General features: G+C 49.5%; 1 protein-coding gene and 1 long non-coding RNA gene across 5 annotated transcripts in view; one reads left to right on the plus strand and one right to left on the minus strand.

Annotated features, from left to right (window-relative positions):
• The window catches only part of TLR5 (toll like receptor 5), a 39,015-nt gene extending 36,798 nt beyond the window's left edge, over positions 1-2,217 (minus strand). For 3 of the 4 annotated variants that reach the window (XM_075925255.1, XM_075925252.1, XM_075925253.1), the window contains exon 1: positions 1,823-2,211. The gene's annotated coding sequence lies outside the window, so the exon portion shown is untranslated. Of the gene's footprint in view, positions 1-1,822 lie in introns of all 4 variants that reach the window. The other variant, XR_012902944.1, reaches the window with a different exon arrangement.
• LOC112544560 (uncharacterized) overlaps positions 1-12,159 on the plus strand; it is a 24,103-nt gene continuing 11,944 nt past the window's right edge. Inside the window, exon 1 of the long non-coding RNA XR_003087898.2 lies at positions 1-61. This is a non-coding gene — a long non-coding RNA (uncharacterized LOC112544560). The remainder of the gene's footprint in view (positions 62-12,159) is intronic.

The raw sequence follows: 12,159 nt of genomic DNA on the forward strand, positions 1-12,159 counted from the left end.
GTATCCAGTATGGTAGTCAGCAAACAAGACTTACTCACTGCTTGTTGATCAACTGAAACAGGTCAGTAGCATGTGGGATCTGTGTCAGTTTCCCTGTTGCAGGCTAAAACACTCATCTTGTATTTGCTTATATAGATTTTGTGCCAGACAGGCCAGCCTCCAGAAATCATAGATAATGTGTCAATTTAGAACAGTTGCTTTGGGCAATATGGACAGCTACCTCAGTTATTTCTATGGACTTTCCTTCTGATTTCTAATAATGACCCTGTTACTGTTTGCAACTGAAACCTGGGCTAAATCCTTATTACTAAACAACATCACTCACAGTTTGAAATCTCAGTGTACACATGTTGTAGGTGCTCGAAGTGTTGTGTAGTGTGAATGTTGTGAAAGAGGAAACTGGAGCTTTGTCTAGACTGCTCATACACCCCTGGCTGGGCTTAGGCCAGCTCCTGGGGTTTGAGCTAAGCAGCTGTTAACCTGTGGGACAGACTTTGGGGCTTAGAGCCTGGGCTGCAGCATGGGCCTAGTGAGCCTAAAAGGGCTACAGTGCAATGGACCAGCCCATTAGCCCAAGTCCAGTGTCTGCTGGCACAGGCCAGTGGGAGGTTTTTAATTACAATGTTAAATGTACCCATACCTAGGGACTTGGGAATCCTAGACTCTGTATGACTGGCTGAGGGACCTTTGCCAAATCATTTGGGCTATGTCTACACTGACAGGTTCTTGCGCAAAAACGGCTGTTTTTATGTAAGAACCCGCAGAGCGTCCACACTGCCCGCCTGCTTTTGCGCAAGAGATTTACTGTACGGCGTTGGAAGAGAGGGCGTCTTGCGCAACAGCTACGCTCTTTTCTAACAAGTGTAAACCCTCTTGCGCAAGAGGGCAGTGTGGACACGCGGCAGGGGTTTCTTGCACAAGAAAGCCCTATCGCTAAAATGGCCATCAGAGCTTTCTTGCGCAAGAAAGCGTCCACACTGCCATGGATGCTCTTGTGCAAAAACACATGACAGTGTGGACGTTTTCTTGCGCAAGAGTTCTTGCACAACAACGCTCCAGTGTAGACATAGCCAGGGCTCGAGAAATCCGCTTATCTATGCGCCTGTGGGAATAGATTTCAGCTGGTCACCCCATTCACCGGTGGTTTGCGTATGCGCAGTGCGGGGCTGGCGAGTGATTTTCACCGTGATGGTTGAGCCCTGGACATAGCCATAGAGTCCCACAAGCCGGAGGAAGGGGACTGGTCACATTTTACCACTGGAGAAACTAGGTGCTACTTTGCAAGGCAAAAGCACCTCTCCTGGTCCCTCAAGTTAGCATGCTCACTGCATCCACACCCTTAGGTTCATGTTTACAAATAAAGCACCTGCCCCCTCCATACACACACACAAACTCCTCCTGAGTCGGGGCCTGTGTACGGACAAACTAGAGCTGCCGGGACTGGGACTGGCACTAGCACCTGCGTTTGGCTCCCTGTGCGGCCAGGTCCAGGGGCGGGGTTGTGCAGGCAGGCAGGCATCCCTGTGCCCGGGGCTCAGCGGGCCTGGCCCACTCCTTTTACAGGAGCTCTGTGGAGGGCAGGTGCCCAGCTCTTCTGGCCCTTTGCCAGGAGCCCGAGCCGGGCCGAACACGTTCCCTCCAGAGCTGCTCCAGGGGGCTGGGGTACCTCGCGGGGAGCCCCTTCCCCCGCCCCGCACGGCCACCGCCCCGACCCCGTAGTTCTGGCCCCGCTTGGCGGATGGGGCGGGGCGCAGCGAGCCAGGTGCGGGCACCTGCGCCCCGCCCCGCCTCGCCTCGCCACCCCCCGCCAGCTCCAGCTTACCCGCGTCCTGGGTCGAGCTCCGGCCGCAGCGCAGCCCCCAGCTGCGCCCCAGCCGCTGCCGGCGTCCCGCTGCGCCCCGCCTGGGACTGTCCGCGCGGCAGACGCAGCGCGAGTGTGGCTCCGCCGCGGGGCTCCTCTCGCCCGGGCTCTTGCCTCAGCGCCCTTGGCGGCGAGAGGCCGGGACTGACAGGGCTGCAGTGGGAGCGCCTGTCCCGGGAGCAGCGCGCTGAGCCGGGCGGCACGTCCTACCCCGGCCTTTGCAAGCGGCTGCTAGTGCGGGGCGCCCCCCATCGTGTGAGAGTTTAGTTGGGGGGGGGGTCAGTTAAGTTCAAGGGACCTGGGCGTGCCCCGCACTCTGCAGCACAGGCCCTCAGCTCCCCAGCTCCGCACTAGTGGCCGCTTTCCAAGAGCTGGGTCAATGCAAACACAGCTCGTCAGTGGGACCGTCCAGGGGGTGGATACCTGCAGGGGATCCTGGTTCAAACGCCCATGGACAGGTGGTGTCCAGGTTTGCACCGGACAATCCAGTTTTGGGGCGTTCTGTTCGGGAAACAAACTGAGAAAATACCAGACAGACATATAAATGTCCAGTATTTTCTACGTTTTTATTATTATCATGAGTATCAGTACAGCGGCTACTGACTGGCTGGTAGGCGCGCTCACACTGCGTGACTGTGTCTACCAGCCAGGCAGTACACAACTACGCAGTAGAGGGGGGGAAACCGGGGTCGGGGCAGGATGGAATCCCCAGGGCCGGACTCCCCAGTGTGCCCTGCCGGGACCATGCGCGGGATGGGCAGCACCCCAGGATCTGTCTTCATCTGGGCCAGCCCCACTCCTTGGCGCCTAGTTCCCCCCTCCAGCTGCCCCTCAGCCAGCCCCACTCCCCAGTGGCCGGTTCCCCCCCAGACAGCCCAGCTTCCTCCAACCCCCTCCCAGCCAGCCCTGCTTCCCACTGGTCGGCTCCCCCCCAATCTCTCCCAGCCAGCCCCACTCGCCCCAACCCGCTCCTGGCCAGCCCCACTTCCTTCGCAGACGGTTCCTCCCCCACATCTGAGATCAAGTGTGTCCAGTATTTTTTTTAAACCATCTAGTAACCCTAACAGGTGGCAGCCTCGTGGGCAGCCATGATGCATTTGGCTTTACCAGACCAGTAATAACATTGTGGAGCTTTTAATGTCTGGAATAAAGCCACACAGTGTGGCCATGGACAGTCAGTGCTGTTGTTATGAAAGAGCCCTGGGGGTACAGTGAAAGCTGTGTAGAACTTCTGAGCAAGCCTGAGTGGCTTTAAGGCTTTCCATGCGTACTTAGACAATGATTTGCCTTATTTATATAAGCTGAAAAATCTTCCCTTAGTAGAGGCTGTGAGGTTGGCAGACTAGTCGCCAGCTCATGCCAAGGTCTCCGTGTCTCAGTGGGACACTGACAGACACATCCATGGGATCAGGCTGGTTCATGGGCTAATACAGTATTGACAGAGTAGCATGGGTGCCAGGTATTGTAGGCAGTGGGAGGCTAAGCATCCCCAAAGAGCCTAATGTAGCTCAGCCCCCTGACCAGTGCACTTCCCACAGGGAGTTGGGATTAGACATGTTGCCTTCCCAGTACTCTGGGGACTGGAGCCCTGGGGCTGAAGCTGCAGCACATCAGAGCTGGGGCCTGGCCTTCCTGCCCCCAGCTGAGCAGTGCTGGGGTCATGGGCTGCAGTGTGTGTGCTTTGGGCTCCTCGGGGGTGAGTAGGGTAGAAGAGAGGGGCACAAGGGGAGAGTCCAGCAGCTAGCCTCTCCAGGTGTCCGGGTTACTGGCCATCCATGCTTTGTAACCAAGATTTGAAAAGTGTGGCCATTTTATAGCTGAGTCACCAAACACTGCCTAGTGTTTGCAGTGTTCTAGTAGTGTTGATCTCAGAATATGAAAGGGAGATACGGTAGGTGCAGACCGGGGCTTGCTGCACACTTGTGTGGCCACTCAGAAGACAGTCAAATGCTACCCAGCTGATTAGCAGAGCACCCACTGGTAGGTTTTGTGTTTTTATTGATGGTGCACATTTACACATGCTTGCTGCACATAAAAATTATTCCACACACGGATGGAAAAATTCCATACCTGGATGGAAAAAAATAGAGATGTGCAACAGTCTCTTTTGTTGGATCAATACAGAAGAAGCACTCAGTGTAACATGAAAGCTCAGCTCTTCAGTCTACAAAAGTTGGGCCAATAAATGCTTTTAGCTCACGGCCTTGTCACACTATAATGACAACAAAGTGGCTACAAACAGGCCGAACTGTGCAGTATAAATGTTCAGCAGAAAAGTATCTTAGGAAAAGAGGACACTGCAGGATTCACTGGCGTCTCATCTTTGATCACTTCTGTTAACTTCATTTTTGATCCTGCTGCTAATACACCTTTCCCTCGGCCCCATCCCTTCAATTCAATGTGGTTTCAGGCGGGAGGAATAGGGGGGGCACTGATTGTACTGAGTTTCTGATATGAAATGTTTTGTATTCACATAAATAGCACAGGTTGCAAACTGAGCCAACCCATATTTTAGTGCTACAGATGTGCTGCTAGTTTTTGCTATTTCAGAGCGCTGGCGTGATTTAGATTAGGATTAGCAGATAACAGTTTGTAGGTAAAATCTTCTCAGACTGGGAATAAATATCACAGGAGCAATTGCCTTAGATCATTATTCCTTATGGCACAGTGGCCCTGAACTGGCCCTGCTCCCATCCAATCATACCATTAATTACTTACATTTACATACGTGTCTTGAGTTTGTACCTGCAAAGTGATGCTAGTGTTGAATCAGTTTATACTGGCAAAACTGCAGCTATTCTGCTAAAAACACCATTTAGCTGCAGCTTTGCCAGTATAAACCAGAGTGTCTACAATAGGGGCTTTGACAGCAGAGGGATGTGAAGCAATGCAATCGCCTGACTTACATGCAGCTTCTCTGTGGCAGCAGAAAGCAGAGATCCCCAGCCTCATGGCATTCTGCTTCCCGCTGCTGTAGAGAAGCCAGGTGCAGCAGGCAGGAAGAGCAGAGCAGGATGGAGCAGGCTGCCATCTGTTCCAGCTCCTGCTGCTATGGTGAGTGCAGGAGGAGGAGGTAACCCCTGCTGCCACATGGCCCCTAGTAATTCCGTCACACAAGGGAGAGGGTAAAGGGGCGGAGCAGGGATGGCACTTGAGGGAAGGGATAGAGCAGGGGCAAGTGGAACTGGAGGAGAGGTGAGGCGGGGCCTATGGGTGGGTTTGCCTGGTGCCCCACATCCTCCAGGTTATGGCCCTGCTGATTAGGGCCATATCTCATGCACTAGGAACATAATACTGTCCATTCTTAGTCAGACCAAAGGTCCATCTCGCCCTGTATTTAGTTTTCCAATGGTGGCCAATGCCAGATGCCCCAGAGGGAAAGAAGTGACAAACAGCGGCTAGGGACACTGAAAGCATGGTGCCTTGAGGAAATGCTATTGTGAAGGCTAACACTATAAGAGGATTCAAAAAAGAACTAGGTGAGTTCATGAGATAGGTCCATCGAAGGCCATGTGCTGCATAGCTACGTCACTGGGCTGGAGGATGAGTGATGTGCATACTGTGAGAATGAATGTCAGTCATCATCTGAATTAATGCTGACTATAACGGTGGGAAAAGCTCAAGCAAAAATCTTTCCCAACTCTGCAACCTTACCTCTTTCCATTAGCTCAAAGGGCCAGTCAGGTTAAAGGGCAAGACTTCAGATGTAGCTACAGAAGCTGTAATGTCTCTTAGCAGACATCTCTTGCCTGTATGAGGTAGTTTCCTTTGAGTGAGGTTTTGGCTCAGTGACCGTTTATTACTGGAACTAGTACAAGGACCAAAAGCTGAAGGAAGAACACCAAATGTTTCGGCTCAACATCAGTTGCTTTTCCTCACTCTGCACAACATTTTACCTCATTATTTGAATTCTCCAGTGTCAAGCACAAAACCTGTTAGGTAGCTCTGGATACAGTGAGTGAGTGAAGTATTAGAAAAAGTGAGTTAGGTCCCATCCACACTACTGTAGCATTTGCCTTTCAATTCTCATGAAAGGGTTTTGTGATGGCAGGCCATCACCCAGATTAAAAACTCATATATATATAAATTGTGGAGAGATCCTTAAATATTTATAAAACTGGGCACTGTTTTTCAAATAAAGATATCCCTTTAAAGTGAAAGTCATTCTGGATACTACACTTGGCCCTGCTGATTTTTCTCATCTTCCCCCACTTTTTTCTGTAAAATCCATAAGGAAGAATATAAATATGCAGGAGAAACAACTGAACTGATTTTCCAACACTCTCTTACAGTTATTTTAGGTGTTAATTGCAACACTACAATGGGGGGGAGAGGGAGGGGAGGTGGCCAACCCATTACAGACAAAGAGCCAAAATAATGGTGAACACAGCTCAAAGAGCCAAGGGTAAAAAGTTATAGAGCCAAAAAATAAATAAATAAATAAATAAATAAATAAATAAATAAAAAAGCCCTGGCCGCCACATTTGGTAGAGCAAATGGGCTGTAGCCCTTTTAAGAGCAAAGCAGACATTGCCCTTTTAAGGCAGACATTTTCAAAACAGCCATTTTGAAGTCTGTACCGGCATCCCGTGCAGACAGAAACACGCTGCCCCTTTTGGAGCTGCAATTTTTTCTTTGAAGAGCTGCATGCGGGTTGGCCATCCCTGCACTAGAAGATAAAAACAATGAAGAGTCCAGAGGCACCTTAAAAACACTTTTATTATGGCATAAGCTTTTGTAAGTTGGAAGATGCCACCAGACTCCTTGTTGCTTTTGCTGAAACAGACTAACATGGCTATTTTTGAAACCTGTCAATAAAGGATAAAACATTTGTAGAAAGAAATGAGTTTTTTGACACAGACTGTATCTCTTTAAACATGTGGGGATGAAATTGTGCAGGAATCCATTTCAGCCTAGGGACTCGCAGCAACAAAAAAGACCAGTGTTACGTAAGGGGAAAGGGCAAAAATAAGTTAAAGGCAAGAATGAAATAATTGGCAGGTGTGAAACATGATTGATTGGGGGAAGTTGGGAAGGGAAAGAATGAAGCTCTGGGAATGTGAGGAATACAAACATTTTGATTAAAAGACAAAGAGCACACAAGATTTGAGAGAGAACATTTCCAGTACCGGAGGAACAACGCATCAGGCCCATGGAATAAAGAGAAGGATCTCAGAGTTAACAAAGACAATTTAGCAGTGGGGTGGCTCCTACAATTGGTGACTGTACATGTCTTCCACCCTCTTCATTTGCTGGCAGTTGACAGCTGGCTAATAAACACCCAAGAATTCAGGCTCTGGCAAGGCCCAACCCTTTGACAAAAAAACTACTTGTAGAGAAGCAGGCTGTGCCCACGAAAGCGCATGATACCAGCTACATGTTTTGTTAGTCTATAAAGTGCTACCAGACTATTTGTGGTTGTTTTAGTTTTTACTTGTAGAGTGTTATTGACCAGGGCAATTTACAGTCGCACTGTTTAACAGAGTCAGTGGCTGCAAGGGTAGGGAGTGAACCTAAAGGAATGCTTGGCTTCCTTTCCTTATAAAACGGAATATGACAAATACTGTGTTATAATTACCCCCAGCTCTATGCCCTCACTCTTCTGTTCTTCCTCAGACCCCCCCCGGTAAGGCATATAGGTCATTATCATTTCACAGATGGGGAAGGAACACCAATCCCTGGCTGTCTACATTTGAAAGCGCTGTCACAGAAGGATTGCCACAACAGCACTTTAAAGTGTGGCCATGGCCCCACACAGTGTGAGGGTCCGTCTAAACTACATGGCTCCGTCGACGGAGCCATATAGATTTGTTGTTTTGGCAAAGGCAAATGAAGCCGCGATTTAAATGATCGCGGCTTCATTTAAATTTACATGGCTGCCGCGCTGAGCCGACAAACAGCTGATCAGCGGTTTGTCTGCTCAGCACGCTAGTCTGGATGCTCCCCTGCCGACATCAAAGCTCTTTGTCAGCAGCCCCGGTAAACCTCATCCCACAAGGAATAACGGGGCTGCCGACAAAGGGCTTTGATGTCGGCAGGGGAGTGTCCAGACTAGCGCGCTGAGCGGACAAACAGCTGATCAGCTGTTTGTCGACTCAGCACGGCAGCCATGTAAATTTAAATGAATCCGCGATCATTTAAATCGCGGCTTCATTTGCCTTTGCCTATGACGACAGAGGCATGTAGTCTAGACACAGCCTGAGAGAGCTCTCCCAGCCCGCTGTATCAGGAAGGCAAAAGCTAGCAAGGGACGTAGAAGGTAACAAGAAAGGTTTCTACAGGCATGTTAGCAATAAGAAGGTGATCAGAGAGGGTGTGGGGCCCTTACTGGACGGGGGAGGTAATCCATTGACAGATGTTGTGGGAAAAGCTGAAGTACTCAACGCTTTTTTTGCCTCTGTCTTCACAGACAAGGTCAGTTCCCAGACTACTGCACTATGCAACGCAATATGGGAAGGAGGTGGGCAGCCCTCGGTGGAGAAAGAACAGGTTAAGAACTATTTTTAAAAGCTAGACATACACAAATCCATGGGTCCAGATTTAATGCATCCAAGGCTGTTGAGGAAGTTGGCAAATGTCATTGCAGGCCATTATCTTTGCAAATTCGTGGAGATCAGGAGAGGTCCCAGACTATTGGAAAATGGCAAATATAGTGTCTATCTTTAAAAAAAGGGAAGAAGGACAATCCAGAGAACTACAGACCAGTCAGCCTCACCTCAGTCCCCAGAAAAATCATGGAGGGGATCCTCAAGGAATCTGTTTTGAGGCACTTGGAAGAGGGAAAAGTGATCAGAAATAGTCAACATGGATTCACCAAGGGCAAGTCATACTTGACCAATCTGATTAGCTTCTATGCTGTGGCAACTGGCTCTGTGGACATGGGAAAGTCAGTGGATGTGATATACCTTAACTTTAGCAAAATTTTTTATATGGTCTCCCACAGTATTCTTGCCAGCAAGTTAAGGATGTATGACTGGATAAATGGACTGTAAGGTGGATAGAAAACTGGCTAGATGGTCGGGCCCAACGGGTAGTGATCAACAGCTCATTGTTTGGTTGGCGGTCGGTTCAAACGGAGTGCCCCAAGGATCAGTTCTAGGGCCAGTTTTGTTCAACATCTTTATTAATGACCTGGATGAGGGGAAGGATTGCACCCTCATCAAGTTTGCAGATTACATTAAGATAGGGGAAGAGGTAGATACAATGGCAGGTAGGGATAACGTCCAGAGTGACTTAGACAAATTGGAGGATTGGGCCAAAAGAAATCTGACGAGGTTCTACTAGGACAAGTGCAGAGCCCGGCACTTGGGATAGAAGAATCCCAAGCATTGTTACAGGCTGGGAACTAACTGGCTAAGCAGCAGCTTTGCAGAAAAGTACCTGGGTATTATAGTGGATGAGATGCTGGATATGAGTCAACAGTGCGCCCTTATAACCAAGAAGGCTAATGGCATATTAAGGTGCATTAGGAGGAGAATTGCCAGCAGATCTAGAGAAGTGATTATTGCACTTTATTCGGCACTGGTGAGGCCACATCTGGAGTATTGCATCCAGTTCTGGACCCTCCACTATAGAAAGAATGTGGACACATTGAAGAGGGTCCAGCGGAGGGCAACCAAAATGATTAGGGGCTGGAGCATACGACTTACAAAGAGAGGCGGAGGGATTTGGTCTTATTTAGTCTGCAGAAGTGAAGAGTGAGCTTCCTGAAGGGAGGTTCCAAAGAGGCTGGAGAGAGGCTGTTCTCAGTAGTGACAGATGGCAGAACAAGGAGCAATGGTCTCAGGTTGCAGTGGGAGAGGTCCAGGTTGGATATTAGGAAAACATTTCACTAGGAGGGTGAAAGGACTGGAATGGGTTAACTAGGGAGGGAGTGGAAACTCCGTCCCTAGAGGTTTTTAAGTCCCAGCCTGAAAAAGCCCTGGATGGGTTGATTTAGTCGGGATTGGTCCTGCTTTGGGCAGGGGGCTGGACTTGATGACTCCTGAGGATTCTTCCAGCTCTAGGATTCCATGATTCTATAAACTAGGAGTGTTAAAATTAGATTAATTAACTAATCAAATAGTTAATGGAATTTCCATCGACTAGTCGATAAGGGCGCCTCTGCCTTTGAACTGCAGAAAGAGCCCTGCTGAACTCTTGCTCCATTTCAAAAGTGGAAGCCCCTCAGGGAGCACGGGACCAGTGGGGCACTGGACCCTTGCTCCCTGCAGCACCTGAGCTGTTGAAATGTACAAGAGCCCCACCAGGGCTCTTGTACATTTCAAAAGGCAGCCCCACAGAGAGTGAAGGGCTAGCAGGGGAGTCTCCCATTGGCCCCAAGCTCCTTGTGGGGCTTTTGCTTTTGAGTCTGCATTTTAAGAGTAGAATCGCAGCAGAAGTGGTGCAAGAGGAGACTCCTTCATTCCCCACTCGTGCTGTTTCCTTCTGTGTCTCTACCACCCCTGCCCCGCATGGAGACGGTGCTGGGGAGAACCGGCTTTTAAGCCAGCTCCTCTGAACACCGGCTCCTGCTCCCCACCCTTGTTGCCTCTCTCTGATAGAGGCAGCAAGCGGGGGGGGGAAGCGACAAGTCGCATTACTAGTTGACTAGTCAATTACATCTCTAGTGTAAAACAGCTCCATGAGGGGAGTCTCTAACAGCGCAGCTCCCAGTGCTGTAGCCTGCTTCACACTGTGCTTTACAGCGCTTATAACTTGCTGTGCTTGGGTGGGGTTTTTTCACACCCCGGGCCAGAAAGTTACAGTGCTGTGAGGTGCCAGTGTAGACTTGACTGCATGTAGCCTGAGGCAACAGAGCTCCTCACCAGCGACTGAGGCACGGGGCTGGGAATGATCCCTGAGTTTACATATCTGCTCTGACGCTTGACTCTGCATGTGGCTTAGGGCATATTTGCTATTGGCTTTCCACTGGCACTTTACAACACTGTACATTTCTGGCTCCGGGTATGTGAAAAACACCCACACCCGTGGTGCAGTAAGTTACAATGCTGTAAAGCACCATTGTAGACTTAGCTGCTAACTGCTGGGGAGGAGCACTATAGATTACTGTGTTGATGAAAAGGGACTGTTTGTCTCATAACATACTCCATTTGTGCTAGATGGGTACCCATTGCCCAGTTCTCGACATAGTCTAGAAGGCTGATTTCCATGCAGCTGTTCTTTCTTTAAAAATCCCAAATTACTCACATTAGCAAACTACTTCCAGGTTGAATTATGGAGACCAAAATGTGGATGGCGGGGGACTTAAGAAAGCCACATTGGAGACTATCCACTTCAAGTAAGGATCTGCTTCCAGTGTAGCTTTTTCACAAATACAGTTTGTACAGCTGCTATATTTTGACAGTCCTGAACCAGAGGGAGGGAACTGGCTCTTCCCAGGGTTATCACTTGTCAAGCCAGCTGCTAGCTTTGATCCTTTTTCTTCTCCTCTATGGGTTGTTCAAGTACTGATGCCTTTCATCAGATGCAGCCGGTCAGCATGTAATCCTACTCTCATGGTTGCAATAGTTGTATTCAAGACTGTGCTGAATTCCAGTTATTATCTTTGGCTTGGAGGTATAGCAAGATTTTTAGTTCTCAGTTACATCTCAGGCTTGGTCTCTTGCAATTATCCATTTCCAGCCCTACCCTTGAAAACCATAAGTTTGAGCTTAGTGTTCAGCAATAAATTTGGACGTATGTTTAAACCAGGGCTTGGGACACTCCAGCTAGGATCGCCTACTGTGGGCCAGGCTCCAGCTCCTACTTGGGGCCTGGGGAGGGATGGGACTTTCTCTTCACCTGCAAAAGCTGGGTCAGAACCATCTCCAGCTTCAGGAAGCTCCATGTTGCTGGTTGAGACAGCTCCAGCACCTGGAGGGAGACTGCAGCCCCAGATGTCAGCCTGTGACCAGGCAGGAAGGCTGTTGGGAAAACCCAGCCATATGGTAACCCTGCCACTCCAACACCCTGCAGCCCTCACTTCTGTGCTGCAGCTGGCAATGGTGTTGGCAGGGATTCTGCCTTCAGAACCAGGCACCTGGATAGCAGTGACTACCAAATGGGAACCAGGCTCTAAACCCCAGAACAGTGCAGAAGTGAGGTGGCAATCCCATGACACCTCTACAGTAGCTTTGTGACACCCCTTCCGCCCCCCCCCCCCACGCGCAAGGCTTTTCTGGGCCAGGACCCCCATGTTTAGTATACTGGGAAATTTCAGAGGTAACGCTCTGAAATTGACCCTTTAAAAACCTTATGACCATGAAATTAACCAAAATGAACATGAATTTGCTAGAGCTCTGTCAACGTATGATGGG

Source organism: Pelodiscus sinensis, chromosome 3 (assembly GCF_049634645.1).
Source record: "Pelodiscus sinensis isolate JC-2024 chromosome 3, ASM4963464v1, whole genome shotgun sequence".
NCBI lineage: Eukaryota > Metazoa > Chordata > Testudines > Trionychidae > Pelodiscus > Pelodiscus sinensis.